This window comes from Mauremys mutica, chromosome 11 (assembly GCF_020497125.1).
Source record: "Mauremys mutica isolate MM-2020 ecotype Southern chromosome 11, ASM2049712v1, whole genome shotgun sequence".
Lineage (NCBI taxonomy): Eukaryota > Metazoa > Chordata > Testudines > Geoemydidae > Mauremys > Mauremys mutica.
In genome coordinates this window covers 29974191-29992540 of record NC_059082.1, presented here as the reverse complement: position 1 = coordinate 29992540, position 18350 = coordinate 29974191, and the positions used below count along the sequence as shown (strand labels likewise).

Below are 18350 nucleotides of genomic sequence, written 5' to 3'. Positions count from 1 at the left end.
AACAAAAAAACTTTAATTATTAAGGTTTTTTTTTATATAGCACTTTTATCCAAAGCACTTTACAATAGTTAGCTAATGTACAAACAACATTTGGAAAGATCATTAAGTGGTCCGCCGAGACCCTCAGCAATTTTCAAGTGGTCTACGAAAAAAAAAGTTTGAGAACCACTGTGATAGTAACTTCTTGGAGGCATTATGCAAATAGCATGTCACTAAATTGTGTCTTTCAAAAATAGATGAAAGCAAATTTAAAGCAATATTTGTTCTGCGTTATAGTCTTAACTCTACATCTACACTATTCAATAAGTTGAATTTCTTAGAAAATTGGTCCATGTGGGTAAACTAGCAGTATTATTAGAAAACTGGGTTTTTTGTACAGTGACCAGACATCTTTGGAAAGATTGGCATGTCGTCTTTAAATAAGTTACCAAACACATCAAGCAAAATAGTCTGGCAGGATGTAGATACATCAAGTTTTTTCATTATGATTTTTTCATATGTCGATGGCATGCCAGCAATGAGGTCAGAACGGAGGGCAGAACAGGGAAGTGGTTAATGAAATTAGTTTTGGTGAAGGGCTGGTTAGTATGCTAATGGCTGATTTTCAGTCTTTTGCTTTCTTGTCTCTAGAGCCTGAATGTGGGTAAAGGGAGGATGAATTGTAGGTCATGTCATAACCAACCACAGTAGCTGGTACTATAGTCTCGTTCTTGGCTAACAGGCCTCCATAACAGGGTCACCATAACAATATTTGTTTTGTGGAGGGGGACTAAAAATACTGTAAAAATTGGCCTTTAATGAACAAATGTACTGAAGCCTTGTGACTGGATTGCCCTGCCCTATGTTTAATGTTAGCCAAAAGCAAGTTACAGTTCTGTCTGTATGGGAAAACCTCATGCTGGAGCAGACAATCTTGACATTAGCTCACTATACTCAAAAAACAAATGCACAAATGTTTACTGTCTACTAACATTTGAGGATAACGGATACTGAAAACTGTTAGGGTGGCCTTGCAAGCTTGCCCATTTGCCAGAGTTATTACCATATTTCTAAACTATAAGATGTTGGAAATAAAAAAGTATCATTCCTATTTTGGGATTTACAAGTTGATTTTATTTTCAGAAAATTGTGACATAAAAAGAATAAACCAGGTCTGTTGAATCAATGAATGAAGCCAGCTTAGTGTACAGTATTCCTTTTACAATGAGCAATTCTGATGTGCCAATGAGATTTTCTTTTAAAAAGGTGTAAGGATGGTATATTCAAGAGGAAAGGTAAAATAGTTTCATTTTATAGTGAGAGAAATCCTTTCAAAAAACAAAATCTCACAAGTAGACGGGCATTAAGGACTAATTCCAGTGCAGTAATGTGGTCCCTTTTCTGTTCCTGTGCTGAGTATTGGACAGAAGAAGCGAGAATCAGGCTCAGTACTTTCAGAAGGACTGTGGTATTTAAAAAACAAGATAAAACTAAGTGATGCTGTTTGTTTTTTCTTAAAGGGACTTAAAGGGACTTCTGATTCTTTTTAAAAAATAATTTTGTATCATTTACTTAGAAGCTTACATTTTTTAATATTGTGTTTCTGCTTCTCTCTCTGTAGGAGTCAGAATCTATAATTATAGAACTCTGAATATAAATATATAGCTAAGTATTTGTTTATGGTGAACAGAGAGCATGTATTTAAGTGACCACCTAATACATATTCTTGAATAAGTTTTTTTTTTAAATAACAATTTTAATTAAAAGTTCTTTATTAAACTTCAAAAGTATAAATGTTCTGTTTCACCCTCATTGAAGTTATCAGTATGGAAAATCATAATATTGAATTAAGTATTCTCTGGTTAATTATTTAACTAAAAATAAATTAACATAAATGATTCCACTAAACACTGTGAAATTGTGCAACCATATTCATGTTCAGTGACACCTCTCACATAAGTGCTGCTAACTGATATCACTAAGAGTTGCACAATCTGGTCATTAATGAGGGGGAGAATAATTACTGGACAAGATTAAAAATGTCTGATTAGATTATTTTGCAGTCAAATGACAGAAAATTCCTGTCACGTGGCCCAGTTCTTACTTAGGCAATTCTTCCATTGCTGCTATTGAGAATATTGCCTGAGTAAGGACTGCATGATTGGGCCGTATAGTCTTTCAAAGCATGTTGTCAAGAAGAGCTCACGAATAAGAAAACTACTGAATTCCTGGTTTGAATGAGATTGTGAGCCCCATTGTACACACATTAATCATGTCAGATTACTAACAAGTGGGAGTTTTGGAATGCCAGAAAATTGATATTATAATTGCCTCTGCTGTGAAAATACACAAAGAGGGGCTGCCTGTCTGAGCTTTAACTTAGTGCTATTTCTATTCATGATTGGGATCGATGCACTGAAACCTTCCTGTGTAGTAATGGAGATTGCGCTGCAGTTATTGATACCATGTCTCATGTAGCAGTAATACGTTGTGCAGTGCTATTCCAAATCACTCCTCAGACAAAACTACTGTCAAAAGAATGACTACAGACAGGTACAGGGCACTAGCACTCACAGTATTTACTTGATGCTGTACCTTTCTGTTCAAATATTAGGCTATGTCTACACTACTCAGCTTTTAGTGACAGGGCTGTGTCACCACAGCCGTGCCGCTAAAAGTCGTGCAGTGTAGCTGCTGTTCGTCCGCTCTCCTGCTGACAAAAAAACTTCCACCCCCAACTAGCGGTGTTTGTGTTGTCGGCAGGAGAGCGCTCCTGCCCACAATGCGCTGTTCACACCGGCACTTGTTGACGCAAAACTTTTATCTTTTGGGGGGGTGGGGGGACAGTTAACACCTCTGAAAGACAAAAGTTTTGTCATTCAGTTGCCAGTGTAGACCTAGCCTTAGCCAGGAGAAAGCAGATTAGGATTTCTGGCCAGATATACAGTGATAAAGGGGTCCACTTCAGCTAAGAATGAAGTGATAAGTGCTTGGGGAGTGACAGAGTCAAGGGATACTCTTCATTTGCAGCAGAAGAGGTAGTCATAGAGGCAAAGCCATTCCTATTGAGGACAAAGCTGACGGGGTTTCACTGAGAACAGAGGGTATCAAGGCCATTAGAGCATTAATGTGTGGTGTAGCATTCATTATGCTAATACAAACCCTCACAGAAAGGAAAGGTGGGAGCAACACTTTCCAGGGACATAAAGGCAGGGTTAAAAAGCAAATCAATGTATAGTTGACTAAACAAAACTTGGTGTTCAGAATTTGAACATGTTTACCCCTATAAACCTTTGGCCATATCTTGCGGTGTACTATGCACCCATTGCACATGTTGATCACCTTCAATTCCAATTAAAGTCAAGGTGAAATAGGATCAGGCTTCCTGCAGGGATGTGTGAGAGTATAAATGTTCTGAAGTGCTGCATTGGTATTGGTATTGTCAGTTCTCAAGTGCCATTTTAGGATCCTGTCCTGCAAAGGGACCTCTGTGGGTGGGCCCTGAACACCGACACTGAGCCTCAGTGACTTATTGGGGAATCAGACAGGCATAAGGACCTGGCCATGTGGATAATTTTGCAGGCTCATTTCTCTAAATATTTAATATAAATAAATATTTTAAATAATGTTTAGGGTTTTTTTTAAAAGGACCTGTGCCTTACTTGCTTATGAAAATGTCATGGTTATTGTCATAATGACAGGGAATAATTAAAGGCATGCTGTCACATAGTAAAAGCTCCAAGTTATCTTGCCATAAAAACTGTTTTAAATCATCAGGTGATATGTATTGCATGCTAAAGATGTATGTACTTATTTATTTCTATTTTAATTGTTTGTGGTTTTTTTGTATTATATCTTGCATACTAAAAGTTTTTCAATAATTAGGAAAAAGTTACCTTGTGTTGCACAGTCCAAAAGTGTAACCACAGTGTTATAGAGGTCTAGTAAGTGGATATGGAATACCTTTCAGCCCCCTCATAATAGGTTCCAATCTTGTCAGGGTCAGCTTACCTGTATATCTTCTGGGTGCTTTTAAATGATACCTCAAACTAAGGTTGTATGTAAACTTTGACGATCCATTTTGATAATGACCAAACTGGAAATGACTAGTTAGTTCATATATGTCACATAAATATTCTGCTATCTGTACAGTTTGTATATTCAGTGAATAGTAATTCTGACATGAAATTTCATATTACGCTTTCCAGTAACAACTTTAACACTGACCACAGCACATACTTACACATTCTTCAAAATGTACAGTACTAATTACACATATACTCTGCATAGTCCAAGATAAACATTAACAAGTCATATACATGTTTTAAGAGTTGGAAATGGAAATGGCAAAAGTGGTGAGAAAATAATTTTATTTTCAAGTTTTGAGTGGCTAAGTTTGGCATCCGATAGATGCTTGCAATGTACACCGGCTTCAGTGGGATTTATGTATGCATGTCTGAGGGCACTAAACAATCAACGCGGAAAACAAACAAACCATAACAAAGTAGACGACACTGTCTCTTGTAATGGTGCAACTCAATGGGCCAACTGCTGCTCGTAGAGATTCATGACACCCATTCAGGTCAGTGGGACATGTGAGCAAGTCTGAGGTCAAAATATGGGTCTATCTCTGTTACATGCATTATGTACATCTGCCAAAAAAGCAGAAATTGCCTTGCATCAGGGAAACCTTCTCCTATGGGGAATCTTGACTGCATTTAAAACTTACTGGTTTTCATATGTATAGAGTCACTGTGGAGCAACTCCCCTCCCCCCATATTATCAGTAGGAAGATACTTATTTTGTATAATCTCAGAAACGCACGAAGAGTATAGAAGTTTTTAACACTGAATATTTTAGTAATTCTATGACAGTTCTCTTAAACATGCCAACAACCTCCAGATCATGAATGTTTCTTTTACATTCGACATCTCTGAGATCATTAATTTAGCTGCCACATATAAAAGTTGCCACAGATCTAGATTTTCTTTCTTTTTGGTTTGTAATTTAATGTTCTATTTTATAAGAATCAACTTTACACACACATAAGTTGGAGGTGGTCAGAAACTCTGATAACAACAGTGCACTCAGCTCAATTAGACACTTTTTGTGGGTGAACAATTATGACTTAAGTCAAGTATCTCTCATAAAGGAAAGCACTGGGGGAACTGAATGGCTTGTGGGACTGGTAATGTTAATGTGCAGTTTGTCTGGAAAATTAAACTATTACAGGACTTTTTGGAAAAAAATACTTTGAACTATCTGACTGCAGCCTACAGTTTGGAAGCCTCTGCAAATGAAATCAAACTGTAACCTGAAGCAGAAGAGGTTGCTGCAAAATCTGCAAGCTCCAAAAGTTGCTAATATGGCTTAGCTATAAAATCTTTGCTGCTTGCTCTTGGAGCATTAATAAACAGCCCATTCAAACTGAAGCTTAGCCTCAGTCTTGTTTAATACTGCACTTACTGTAGGACCTGCCCTCTTCTTCTTGCAAGGCATTCCTTGTGTGGCTGACATCAGCTAGGCCCAGCCTGTTCCCCTCTGACCAGCAACTCAGTCTCTGCTCATAGTTAAGAGCTGCTCTTAGGGCTTGTCTACACTGGCAATTTGCAGCACTGCAACTTTCTCGCTCAGGGGTGTGAAAAAACACCCCCTGAACACAGCAAGTTGCAGCGCTGTAAAGTGCCAATGTAGACAGTGGAACAGCACTGGGAGCTGTGTTCCCAGCACTGGTAGCTATGCCCCTCGTGGAGGTGGTTTTTTTTAGCTCTCTCCCAGCGCTGCGCTGCGACCACACAAGGCATATTAAAGCATTACCGTGGCAGCGCTTTAGCGTTGCCAGTGTAGACTAGCTCTTAGTTTCGGAGATCACCGCCTGCCTGTGCTTAAGTATACAGAGCACATCTGTGTAGAATGAGGGAGTTATGTTTATAATTTTTTATAAATACCATATGCACATCAGTTTAACTGTTTGATGTTGTTCTGCCTTCGTGCATAAGGCTAGATCGAAGGATACTGTAAGGGGAGGAACTTGTCAAGAAACAAAACAATGGCAAAGATAAGGGACTGTAATAGGGAATGTGAAGGTACCTTAGGGAAGCAATAGGAGAGGGGCTATTAATTGGGGAAAGTCACCAGACTGGTGCTCCCTACACTGGCAAAGTTCACTCTTCCTAAGCTAAAACTGGGATCAAAGAGTATTCTAAAACCCAGGGTGGATTTAATTTAAATTGAATTGATTTAAATCATGATTTAAATCACTTGTCAGGAAGACTCGATTTAATCATAGATTTCTACATAAAATCTTTTTGGTTGTTATTACCTCAATACATACTCTTCACAACTCAGAGATAGATGTAGGTTTCATTTTTAGAAGGTACACACTATACATTTTTAAAGTGATTTATTTTGAAAACTTTTCAGATTAGAGGTATGGCTACACTTGCAGGTGTGCTGCGCTGGGAGTTACAGCTGTCTTCATACAGCTGTGTAGGGAAAGCGCTGGTGTGTGGCCACACTCACAGCTACCAGCGCTGTAGTGTGGCCACATTTGCAGCATTTGCAGCGCTGTTGGGAGTGATGCATTATGGGCAGCTATCCCAGCGTTCAAGTGGCAGCAATGTGCTTTTCAAAAGAGGGGGGTGGGGAGGAGTGTGACAGGGAGCGGGGGAGAAAGAGAGAGTGGATTTTTGGAGCCGACACTGTGTATCAGCTCCCTGCCTTGCAAAATCTGAAAATTTCCCTGACCCCTCATTTACTCTTAACTGCAAACAGCCTGCAGACCAGATAAGCAGCTGCTCCAACGGACTCCCTTTCTCCCCCCCCCCCCCCCGTTTCTCTCCTCAAGCAAACACTCATCCCCCTGCCTGCCTCATTCACAGCAAGGTAGTGGTTATCTCAATTGATTGTTCACAGTCAGTTACAGATTGATCACAGCAAACAAGAGCTGTGTTTGTTTTTTAGATAAGCAGCTCCCGGAGCCCCGAGTTCACAACAAAACAAAGAGAGGCATCATAACAAAACAAAGAGAGTAATTTAGTTAAAAGCATTCTGGGATATCTCCTAATACCCTGGAGGCCAATAACAGCGCTGGTGTGTGGCCACACTTGACGAGCAGCGCTGCATCACCAGCGCTGCACTCGTTATACCTCAAGCAGACCAGGTGTACAGACAGCGCTGCAGCCAGGGAGTTGCAGCGCTGGATGTGCCTTGCAGGTGTGGACAGTTACTAAGTTGCAGCGCAGTAAAGCCTCCACCAGCGCTGCAACTCTCCAGTGTAGCCAAGCCCTTAGTTTTACAGCTATATCAGAAAATGAATGATTGTTTGGTTATTTCATTTACCAAAGGTAATTGAAGCAGATATTTATGAAGTCATTGGGAGGTGAGCTATCTCAAATTCAACAGGTTAATCATTAATATTTGGAGGATTTCTTGCCATGCTGTGTTAGGAAGAGAACATCACCAGACAGACATTTCAATTGTTTTATTTAACTAAAACAACAAGGTTATGTATTCTGTAATTTTTTCTTCAACAGCAAACATAATATTTTAACAAAACAAGCATATGCATTTTTAAATTTGATTAAACATTCAAGTTTTTTTAAATCATGTTTGTTTTTGTTAAAATTGTTTTAAACTAAAATAGTTAAATGAAATATATACCGGGTATATATTTTAAAAACAAAAATTAAATAGACTATGTCAGCCAGGTCAGCATGAGAAACTTAAAATATTGGCTTTGCAGCTAACTCAGTTGTCTTCACCATCATTTTCTCTCTTGTTCATAATCTGGAAAAGAAAACCAAGCTATCCTGCTTTTTCAGGTCCCAAATGATTTCTCAATTTGGAATGAATTACAGGCAAGTCTTATCTTAGGCGGGGGTTCCAGTCTGCGGTTATCGCGTAAAGCAAAAACCGCGTATAGCCAAAATTATATCCTCAAGTACTTTAAACCCCGCCCGCAGCTCCTGCGGCTGGGGGGGGCATTTAAAAGGCTCCACCGGGCTCCCCGCCGCCCTTTAAATGCCCCTTACCCGGCCCGGCCACCGAAACTGCGGGCGGGGTTTAAAGGGCTCCACCTGGCTTCCTGCCGTGGCAGGGAGCCCAGTGGAGCCCTTTAAATGCTGGCCCCGGCCCCGCCGCCAGAGCTGCAGGCAGGGTTTAAAGGGCTCCGCCGGGCTTCCCGCCGCAGTGGGGAGCCCGGAGGCGCCCTTTAAATTCCACCCGCAGCTTGGGCAGCCGGGCTGGGGCTGGCATTTAAAGGGCCCGGAGCTCCACGGTGGCTGAAGCCTCGGGCCCGTTAGTTCACCACAGGGGCTACCAGCCAACTCTGCAGCTGGGAGCCCCCTGGGTGATTTAAAGGCCCTGGGACTCCCAGCCACAGCTGGTGCCCCAGGACCTTTAAATCTTGAGGCCATGCCCCCAACTCCAACCGTATGCGTAAAGTTGAAATCATGCATGTTAAATGCGCGTAAGTTGCGAGAGACCTGTAGTCCAAAGGAAGAAAATATTCTTCCTACACCAGCAGAAGAAGCTACTGCTGTTAAATGAGATTATCACTTCAACAGTCTCTGAATCCAAGTGTTTAAGTGACTTCCACTAGTTCACTGGTGTGACTTTCTTTAAAACATCATCAGCAAACATATATTTCTTGAATGGTTCTTATTCCCAGTCTGGGTCTGTTTTACAGCCTGCTGCCATTATAGGTTTTCCCTTCTAGTGAGAGAATGGTATGGTAGATCTCAAATCAATGAAGGCTACATTCAGAGAGACCTCAAGACTTCTGGAATATGCTGCTCAAACAGTTTCACTTTTGTTTCCCCTGCCTGTCCCTCCCGTCTCACATTTATTTCCAGATTTCTTCTCCTTGTCCAGATCTATTCCTCCCCCAACAATCTTCTATCCATTGAACTTTTTGAAACTTTGCACTTTTAGAGAGAGGTAAGGGATTGATTCTGTGTACACAAATTTGCAGAGGGACAATAGGGTTGAGGTCTGTTATTTCTCACCTCTATATATTATTTATTTATTTAAAAACATTTTTGCTGTTAACAAGCATGTCATCTCTGGAGAGACAAATCCACAGTTTGAGAACTACAAAACTAAACATCTCTGATGGTATTTTCTAGACTGTGTACTGAATCCCATTGGGTAGATAGAAAGATTAACCTAAATAATCTATACAGAAGCCTCTGGAACCCCATAAAATTGGGTCCCTAATCCATGAACTATTGGAACTCATTTACAAAACTTTTCTTAAACATTACATGAATATATAGTCTCATACTATAGAATTAGAATTTATAATCCCTATTCCATGATGAGACATTATAGCTCAAAGATATATCTTTATCTTTAGATAGGTTTTTTTCCTTATAAAGCATTTTATCAAAAAATCTGATTTTAAATAAAAAAAAACTGATTTTTTTTAAATCATTGATTTTTATCCACCCTGCTAAAACCTTAAAGATGCTAGTCTAGGCAGGAAAGGGAGGGGAATAACTGAGTAGTTAACTCACTGGCTGAAAGAGTCACAAGGAGCATGCTGCATCAGGACTGTCTGCTTCCTCCTGCCAGAGATGGGGGTTAGCTGGGCTGAGAGAACTTACAAATGTTTGCAAAGAAAGATTAGGTTGTAGGTTAGGAGAAGTGTACAAAAAAGGCATCTTACCTTTGTAACACTAGGTAAATGAATAATGTTTTATTTGGAAGAAGCTGTTTTTATGTCACTTTAATCAGCCAATGTCACAGATTCTTGGAGGAAGAGAGTGCCACACCCAGCTCTTGTGTTAACACAATTGGGAAATGGGGCCTGTTGCCTAGAGATCCAGTCCCAGAGCGGTTGAACTGCATCGTTCACCTCTGTGAGAAAGGTGCAGGGAGTTAGGTCTATCACTTGAGAGTGCACTTGAGTGGGACCAAAAATGATCTTAAGCACAGTGCGCCTGTAATATTAACCATGGGTTTGGGGGCTCAGGGGGAGATGCTGACTTTGACAGGGCAATTTACAATTAACAAAAAAGAGCAATAAAAATATTACTAAAGATAAAGCAAGAGGGAAAGTGGTTTATAACTTTTTGGGTGGGGGAGCAGGGGAGAAGAAAAGGACAGGTAAGGAAAATGAGTTACAAACAGCTCCCTAAAAAGCAGTTAGTGGACATGTGCGGAAAACCAGGAGTTTTCCCTAAACAGCTTTAAAAAGTCTCAGGGGGTCGAGCTGTTATATTCGGATGACCAGATGTCACAGAGTCCCCGGGCGATGCTTTGGAACTGCTCCCCACAAAGCCAGTCAGGACTTTGGGGAGCCTCCTCTCCCTTGGAGCAGACTATCTTTAGGGCAGGAAGCTCACATGTAGCATTCAGCATGTGCCCCTCCATGTGCTTCCCACAGCGAGTCCACCCAGTCGGGGTCCTGGGGAAGCCAGAGGGTCCTGCACCCCCACCTTGCAGTCAGACATGACTCTCAGCCAGCCAGTAAAACAGAGGTTTATTTAGATGACAGGAACACAATCCAAAACAGGTCTTGCCAGTACAGACAACAACCCCCCCCCTTAGGTCCATCTGGGGCCCCGAGGCCACAGCCCCGCTGGGATGCCCGAGCCTCCTCGGGGCTCCCCTCCATTTTCCAGCCACTACCAAAAACTACCAAACCCCCTCCAGCCCCTCCTCTCTGGGCTTTGTCTCTTTCCCGGGCCGGGAGGTCACCTGATCTCTCTGTCTCCAACACCTTTAGCATCCCCTTGCAGGGGAAAGGGCCTGGCCATTAGTTGATAGGCAACAGAGGGTCGGCCAGAGCTGAGGCCCCCCCACAGTATTCAGAGGGAACATTAAAACCAGTCCCACTTTGTCACACCAGAGAAGGAAAGGAGGGAAGGCAGGGAAGACCTTGAGGGAAGCCACCAGTATAAAGCAGCAGGAGCGTAGAAGTCCAAAGAGGGTGAGTTCCCAGTGGCAGGTGTGGAGGAGGACAACCAGTGTGTGTAGGAGTCAGAGCAGCACCTGGTCCCCATTCAGACCTGATTCCCTGGGTCACGAACTGGCACAGCTAAAACTGTAGCTGGAAAGGGAGAAACCTCAGTTTGAAAGAAAGAAGCTTGCTGACTGGGACAGACAACACAGGCATGATCTGAAGATTGGACCTCTTGTACCTCAATTTCTCAGTGACCCACTAAGCAGGAGTAGAACATGGAATGACAATTCCACAGGGGGCATAGATGCTAAATTGTTGCCCTGTTTTAAGAAGAAAGGGGCTATAGTGATGCTGATTTCACTTCCTTTGAGAAGGCTTGTGATTTGAGCCAGCTCTTTTCCTTAAATTGGACCTGATCCTTGAGGCCTATAGGAAAGATTTTTTTGGGGGGGTGCCAAAGCACAAAGGTGTAACCTATATGGAGGCAGCAAACCAGATGAAGGGCTGATTACCTCTGCAAATAGGGCAGTGTGCGTGCCAGTCACTGCCACAGATGCAATGTATGACCTTGTCAGGTTAGAACAGATGGAGAGACATGAGGGTGCTCATCAGGGGTGGGAAGTGAGCAAACTCAAGCCATGGGAAGTTAGAGCTCCAAGCTGACCCTCAGAGAAAGGTCTCAAGCAACTGAGGTGTTATACCTGTCAGGAGATGGGGCACAAGTGAATAAGCTGTCAAGTGACCATGAATCAAGGAGCTGGTACTTCACCATGGCAGATTAACTTTCTGGCAGCCCAGCCAGAGGGAGGCTACGACACTATCCCGTCGGCGTATCAGGCTAACTGTGAGTGCAGCTACAGAGGGGATGTATGGTATATGTGTCTTGTACCCTGGAGAGCACCATACAGCCAGATCCCCAGTAGAATTGGGAGGTGAGAATCAATGGGGAGACATTGTTGAGCTGACAAGACACTAGCACATTTGACAGTTTATTCAAACTCCATTCAAACCCAGCAAGTGCTGACAAACTGGTGTGGGTGAAGGGTGGGATTCCCTGTGGTGAACCCCACTAGCGTGCCGATGATGGCCGGAGTTCTGAGGCACACCAAAGAAGATTCTGGGATCCTGACAGTGGGGTTTTTGGAGGTTTTTGGATATTCCTTTTGATGTAGTATTGGCAAATAATGTAATGGGTTTCAGCCAAACAGGCTCAGAAGCAATCCCACTCAATCCAGATCCCATGACCAAGGGGGCTCACTGCCTCTCTTACTAGGGAAGAGGCAGTGCTGAGCATGGTTGTGGCCACAACTCTATCTGGAAGTGGGGAAATTGAGGCACAGCTGAAAAGTTCTGTAAGCCAAAACCTCTCTGGGAGAAGGGGCATCGAGTCTGGTAAAGAATACTGGCTAACTATGGTACCTGCTCAAAGGTGGGAAAAGCTCCAGCTAAGTGTAAAGCAATTGTAGGGTTGTAGAAAGCAGTGGCTGAGAGGGTAGGGGAGCTCTCAGACCACTGTCAATATGTACGTGACTCTGAGAAGCTAAGGGAGGAAAAGCTGCTTGTGTACCCGGAGCAGGTGGGAATAAGGGAACTTGGCTTTGGGGAAGATGGGGAGATTCTGTTCTTCCAAGGTATAGGATCTCTCATCTGTCAGAGGCACTGTGGGGCTAAGGCCCACTCTACAGCCCAGAGATCCAACCTAAGAGTTGTGGGATCACTTGGTTCCACCAAGAGTAAGGTGCAGGAAGTCAGGCCTGTCACCTGAGGGGTGCACTTGGGAGGGGCTGCAAGAGGTCAGAAGTGCATCCGGTAAATTACAGATCTTTGACTTCTCATCCCCATTGTTGCGCCTGGAAAGCTGAGGGCCTGAAGGAACATAACAGTTGGAGTGCCAGATGGGGCTGTATGTTCTGTAATTCTCACTGCCTCACCTCTTTTCATTAATTTGCAGTTTACAAATAACAAATTTACTCTCTCTCCCGAGATCTAGAAATGAAAATATAACTGCTCGAATAATGAATAAAAGGCAAAACTTCTTTTAGTGTACTATATCCCCATCCCTCACCCCATGTTCTTTTGTAAAAACAATGCTATGCCCAGGCTTCTGTTGACAAAACCAACCCTCAGTGGGATGAAATTCCTTCTCATTTCCATCTCAGCTTTGTGCTTATACCAGGAGTATGCTGCTGTGCTGCACATACTATGGAAGTCTTTATTAGTCTGGCTAAAATATTTACTGTTGCTCATTCACTTTGCTTGGCTTTAGTAAATTCCACACCGCTTCGCTACAGCAGACAATATGGCTGGTGATGTCACACAGAATTGGAAGTCTGAATATTTTTTTTCAATTGTGAGCTCTCTCCAACATTCGTAGGTGTGCAAGCCATCATTTTTCACCTCTGCTTACCTCTCATCAGATGTTAGTTGGATATTTTAGAAGCCAACCATACCAATAATCTGATTTGCCATCAATTCAGAGTCTCAACACAGAAGCATTAGATGAGAACATGTTCATCAAAAATACACTGGGACAAGAGTACAAGTGGAGGATATTTTTTAAAATGAACCAAAATGGTTGTCCAGTTTCTGATTTCTGTCCGGATTGGGTAAATTCTACAATTTACTTTGGCCAGAGACATGTAGGATAAAATTTCAAAAAAAGGGAGCATTCTTTCAATTCTTATGAAAATCATGAATGACCGGATATTCCCATTTCCAAGGTAATAGTTTACTTCTACGAAATATTACTGCTTCTTTGACATTTTCATCATACTCCTGCCTATAAACAGCACTTCTGGGTATGCTGCCTGAGTTGTGGCTTTTCTGTAAGAACTGCCTGACAACAGAAAATAGAAAAATCAATGTCTTACCCAACGTAATAACATACCTATAAAAACTGGGGTCATAAATAGCTGTCGACACAACATCAAAGCCTGCCTATTTAATCCATGCTATTAATGGTAGTTCTTAGTTTTCTTTTTTAAGTAAAATGACATTTGCTTAGAGAAGGACTATTCAACAGAGGTGTGGAAGTACTCAAAATGAATGAGGATGCAAAAAGAGAGAGAAAGGAAAGCTATTTCAGTGAAATCACTACTCTTAAACATGGGTTTTTGCAATCACGTTTATCTAGATTAACAGAAATGTAAACAAATTATACTTCAGGGAGTATATCTGTCTTTCTCTAACTAAGGGATAATAAGGATGGTAGCTACTCAAATTATTGGATTTGTAGGGATTGTTTGTGCAACCCTTACTCATAAGGTACGTCTACGCTGCAGCGTAGACCTCAGGCGTGAGCCTAGGCTCAAGCCTAACCCCCCTTGTATCCACACACCAGTTGTTTTAACCTAGGGCTCAGATCCAGGGTCCCAGGACCCTCCAGGGCTGGATGGTCCAAGCCCTATTGCTTTCCTGTGTGTATGTGGCCCCAGCTTGATTTTGGTCCCAGAAGTCATCCAGATGTATACCAGAGTTCCTTGGGGCAACTTTCTTAGTCCTCTCTGTGCGGATGATCTGTGGTGCAGACTATTGCACTCTGTTACAAACAGAAGCCACACCTCCCTTTGCAAACGGCAGCAGCTCAGATCAGCGTTAACCCACTGTCTGCTGAACACCAGTCCGCGGAAAGCATGCTGTCAGAAAGCGTGTAGTGTTTTCAATTTAGACTGAGCAGAAGAAGGTTTTTGCAAAGAGAGTTGCTTCCTGGTCACAAGAGCACATCCAGATATCGGTGCACACTGCCTGGGCGCCCCTGCACACGCACCCCTTGCGCGCGGAGGGCGGGGGGGGGGAACGGATGCTGGGAGCAAGGGACAGAGATCAGAGTGGGGACCAATCGGCTGCCCTGCAGGGCGGGGGAGCAACAGAGCCAGGCGGCGCCTGCCTGCCAGGATGTCGGGGGTCATCCATCCCCGGCCATGCTGAGCTGGGAGCTCTGCCACAGCCCCTCCCTCCCACTCCACTCCCAGCCCCCCCATGACTGATTCACATGGGTGGAATGATGGGAAAGGTTTGTATTGCTCCCACCTGTGTCATATTTCCCTTGCAAATAAAGAGGACTTTAGTTTACCAATCCCAGTAACTTTCATCAAGATTAGTCACTTAGTGTTTTTAATATCTAAATTTTAAAATAGAGACCATTTGCATACACACGACAGTTGCTTAATTAACTGTTGGTGCAGTGGAGTAGAAAAGTCTATATTTTTCCTAAAACCAGAAGCCTTTTGTAATTCAATTCTAGTTTCCCTTAACTTTATGTTCTGAGATTTCTCCCATTTGGTAACTCTCCTCTGCTCGAGAGCTTGAAAATTATACTTGGCAGCTGTCTGAGTGAGTGAAAGTAAGTCCTGAGTATTACCCTGTTATCACTGACTGACCCTTCCCCTTCAAACGTGGAAGGTAGGGTTGCCAACCCTCCAGGGTTTTCCTGGAGTCTATGGGAATTAAAGGTTAGTCTTTAATTAAAGATTGTCGTGATGAAACCTCCAGGAATACAGCCAACAAAAAATTGGCAACGCTAAGGTCAGATTCTGTGCTGTGCAATACAGAACTCATAGTCAGGAGTAGTGGGGGCTAAGGTGGGACATTTGTACCATCCCAATCTTGGACTGTTCTGAAGGCAGGAGAAACGCTGGTGGAATTTAGATGGCCGTTAGGGCTGTCTGAAATCTCCACAGCGCTGGGTACTGTGGTGCGGTGTCTGACAGAGCAGGGCATAGATGATGCGGGGGAGGGGTAGTATGAGGGGTCATGCAGTGGGGGAGGAAGAGGGGCTTCTTTCTCCTGCTGCACCTGCCCCCTGGCATGTTCGGCCCCTGTCCCTGGCATCTAGGCCCAGGCAGGGAGCGGAGGGGAGGGACCAGCCACTTTTCATGCCAGCTGCTCCGGGTCGTTGCTCTGTGCAGCGCAGTAGCTGCCTGCGAGAGAACCTGGTTGCGGCGGCGGACCACCCCACCCCATCTGCTCCCTGCCCAGGCCTGTCTGCTGGGGGGCAGGGGCTGAGTGAGCCGGAAACGTGCCAGAGGGGAGGCGCAGCGGGAGAAGGACAGGGCACCTCCCCCCAGGTAACTCTGGTGGGGCAGGGAGAGCGCGGCGGCCCCTGACTGGGTGCAGGGCAGGGAGATTGCTGGGCAGAGGAGACATGTAGGGTGATCACATGTTCTCCAGTTTAGATTTTGCCCCTCCAGTATGAAGAGGCACAAGTCGTCTATGGAGCAAGGATTATAATAGCTGTCTTCCACAGTTCATGCATGGGGGGAATCATTATCTTTACAGATACAGAGTTTTTAAGGCCATTTATGCCACTCCAGCCCTTCTGGGTGGCATAAAGGGCCCAGAATGGGGGGGTGAGGATCTCAGCTGGAAAGTCTCTCATCTGTCACAGTCAAAATTGAGTAACAAATCATAAAACATTAGGAAACTTACTGTAAAACTTTAATACTGTACTAAAGAAGAAATGTTCAATGCTCAAAATTCATCAATCCCACTATTTTTAAGATTTTATTTGTGGAAGTGCCATTTGATGAGTCATCCAGAGCTGAACAGAGATAAACAGTACCTTCTCCAAGAGGCTACAGTTAGTCTCTTTGAGTATGTCTACACTACGGGATTATTCCGATTTTACATAAACCGGTTTTGTATAACAGATTGTATAAAGTCGAGTGCACGCGGCCACACTAAGCACATTAATTCGACGGTGTGCTTCCATGTACCGAGGCTAGCGTCGATTTCTGGAGCGTTGCACTGTGGGTAGCTATCCTGTAGCTATCCCATAGTTCCCGCAGTCTCCCCCGCCCATTGGAATTCTGGGTTGAGATCCCAATGCAGAAACAGTGTCGCGGGTGATTCTGGGTAAATGTCGTCACTCAATCCTTCCTCCGTGAAAGCAATGGCAGACAATCATTTCGCGCCCTTTTTCCCTGGATTGGGAGCTAAGCCAAGAATGCAAATGCTTTTTGGAGACTGTGGGGACTGTGGGATAGCTGGAGTCCTCAGTCCCCCCTCCCTCCCTCCATGAGCGTCCATTTGATTCTTTGGCTTTCCGTTACGCTTGTCACACAGCACTGTGCTGTGACCTCTGTCTATCATAGCCTGGACATTTTTTCAAATGTTTTGTCATTTCGTCTTCTGTAACGGAGCTCTGATAGAACAGATTTGTCTCCCCATACAGCGATCAGATCCAGTATCTCCCATACGGTCCATGCTGGAGCTCTTTTTGGATTTGGGACTGCATCGCCACCCGTGCTGATCAGAGCTCCACGCTGGGCAAACAGGAAATGAAATTCAAAGGTTCGCGGGGCTTTTCCTGTCTACCTGGCCAGTGCATCCGAGTTCAGATTGCTTTCCAGAGCGGTCACAACAGTGCACTGTGGGATACCTCCCGGAGGCCGATACCGTCGATTTGCGGCCACACTAACCCTAATCCGACATGGCAATACCGATTTCAGCACAACTGCTCTCGTCGGGGAGGAGTACAGAAATCGGTTTAAAGAGCCCTTTATATCGATATAAAGGGCCTCTTGTGTGGGCGGGTGCAGGGTTAAATCAGTTTAACGCTGCTAAATTCAGTTTAAACGTATAGTGTAGACCAGGCCTTTGATTAGCACTTTAGCACATTAGCACTATGATTTCCTCATTGGTTTAGTAGTGGTTACCTTAGCTTGATGAATCCTTCCTCCCCACCCCCATATAGATCGTAACTCTGACCTCTGGGTCCTAGCTCATACCAATTAAAACAAAAAGAAAAACGTACAGTGAGGGCTAAACAAAGTTTAGAAGGTGTCAATATCTCGTATTGATCTTATAATGTAATCATAGATGATGCTAAATCAGCCTTATGGCCTTGTTTGATATTTATTATGCCATTTATGACTGGCAGACATATTCTCAGGATAATCTTTAGTGTCTCTCAGAAATTTATTTAGATTATCTCCTGGGATGATGCCATTGTTTTCAAATTCTCATTAGTCAAAGTATTCTCTTTTTCCATCCAGGTTTATATTTTAGTAATGACTTTAAAGATAGATTTGACCTTCTCATTTAAAAATCGTTCTGACAAGTGAAATCTCTATCATATTTAGCCCTTTAGACTTCAAAGACAGTCATAGCAATTTTTTCTTCCTTATAAAACAAACCAAGCACATTAGGTCCTAGAGGAACCTGCCATGTAAAATATTTAATCATCCCATTGTACTTTTTGTCTCTGTGAGCTTTGATTTCTCATTCACCTTTCCTCCCTAATGAGTGGATTTTTTTAAAAGGGTCCTTTTCAAGAGAGGATTTTCTCTCTCCTCCCTGACAAACACTGTGCCCCATTGGAGATGGGTGTAACCTGCTTGCTGTGGCACTCTGTCCCCCTCTAGTGGCAGCTAGACCAGCGGTCTCCAACCTTTTTACGTCCAAGATCACTTTTTGAATTTAAGGGCAACCTAGGATCTACCCCTTCCTGAGGCCTCGCCCC

General features: G+C 43.4%; 1 protein-coding gene across 10 annotated transcripts in view; it reads left to right on the top strand.

The window, feature by feature from the left end:
- Positions 1–18350, top strand: part of APBA2 (amyloid beta precursor protein binding family A member 2) — a 228795-nt gene that overhangs the window by 123440 nt on the left and 87005 nt on the right. The gene's annotated exons all lie outside the window — the stretch shown is intronic.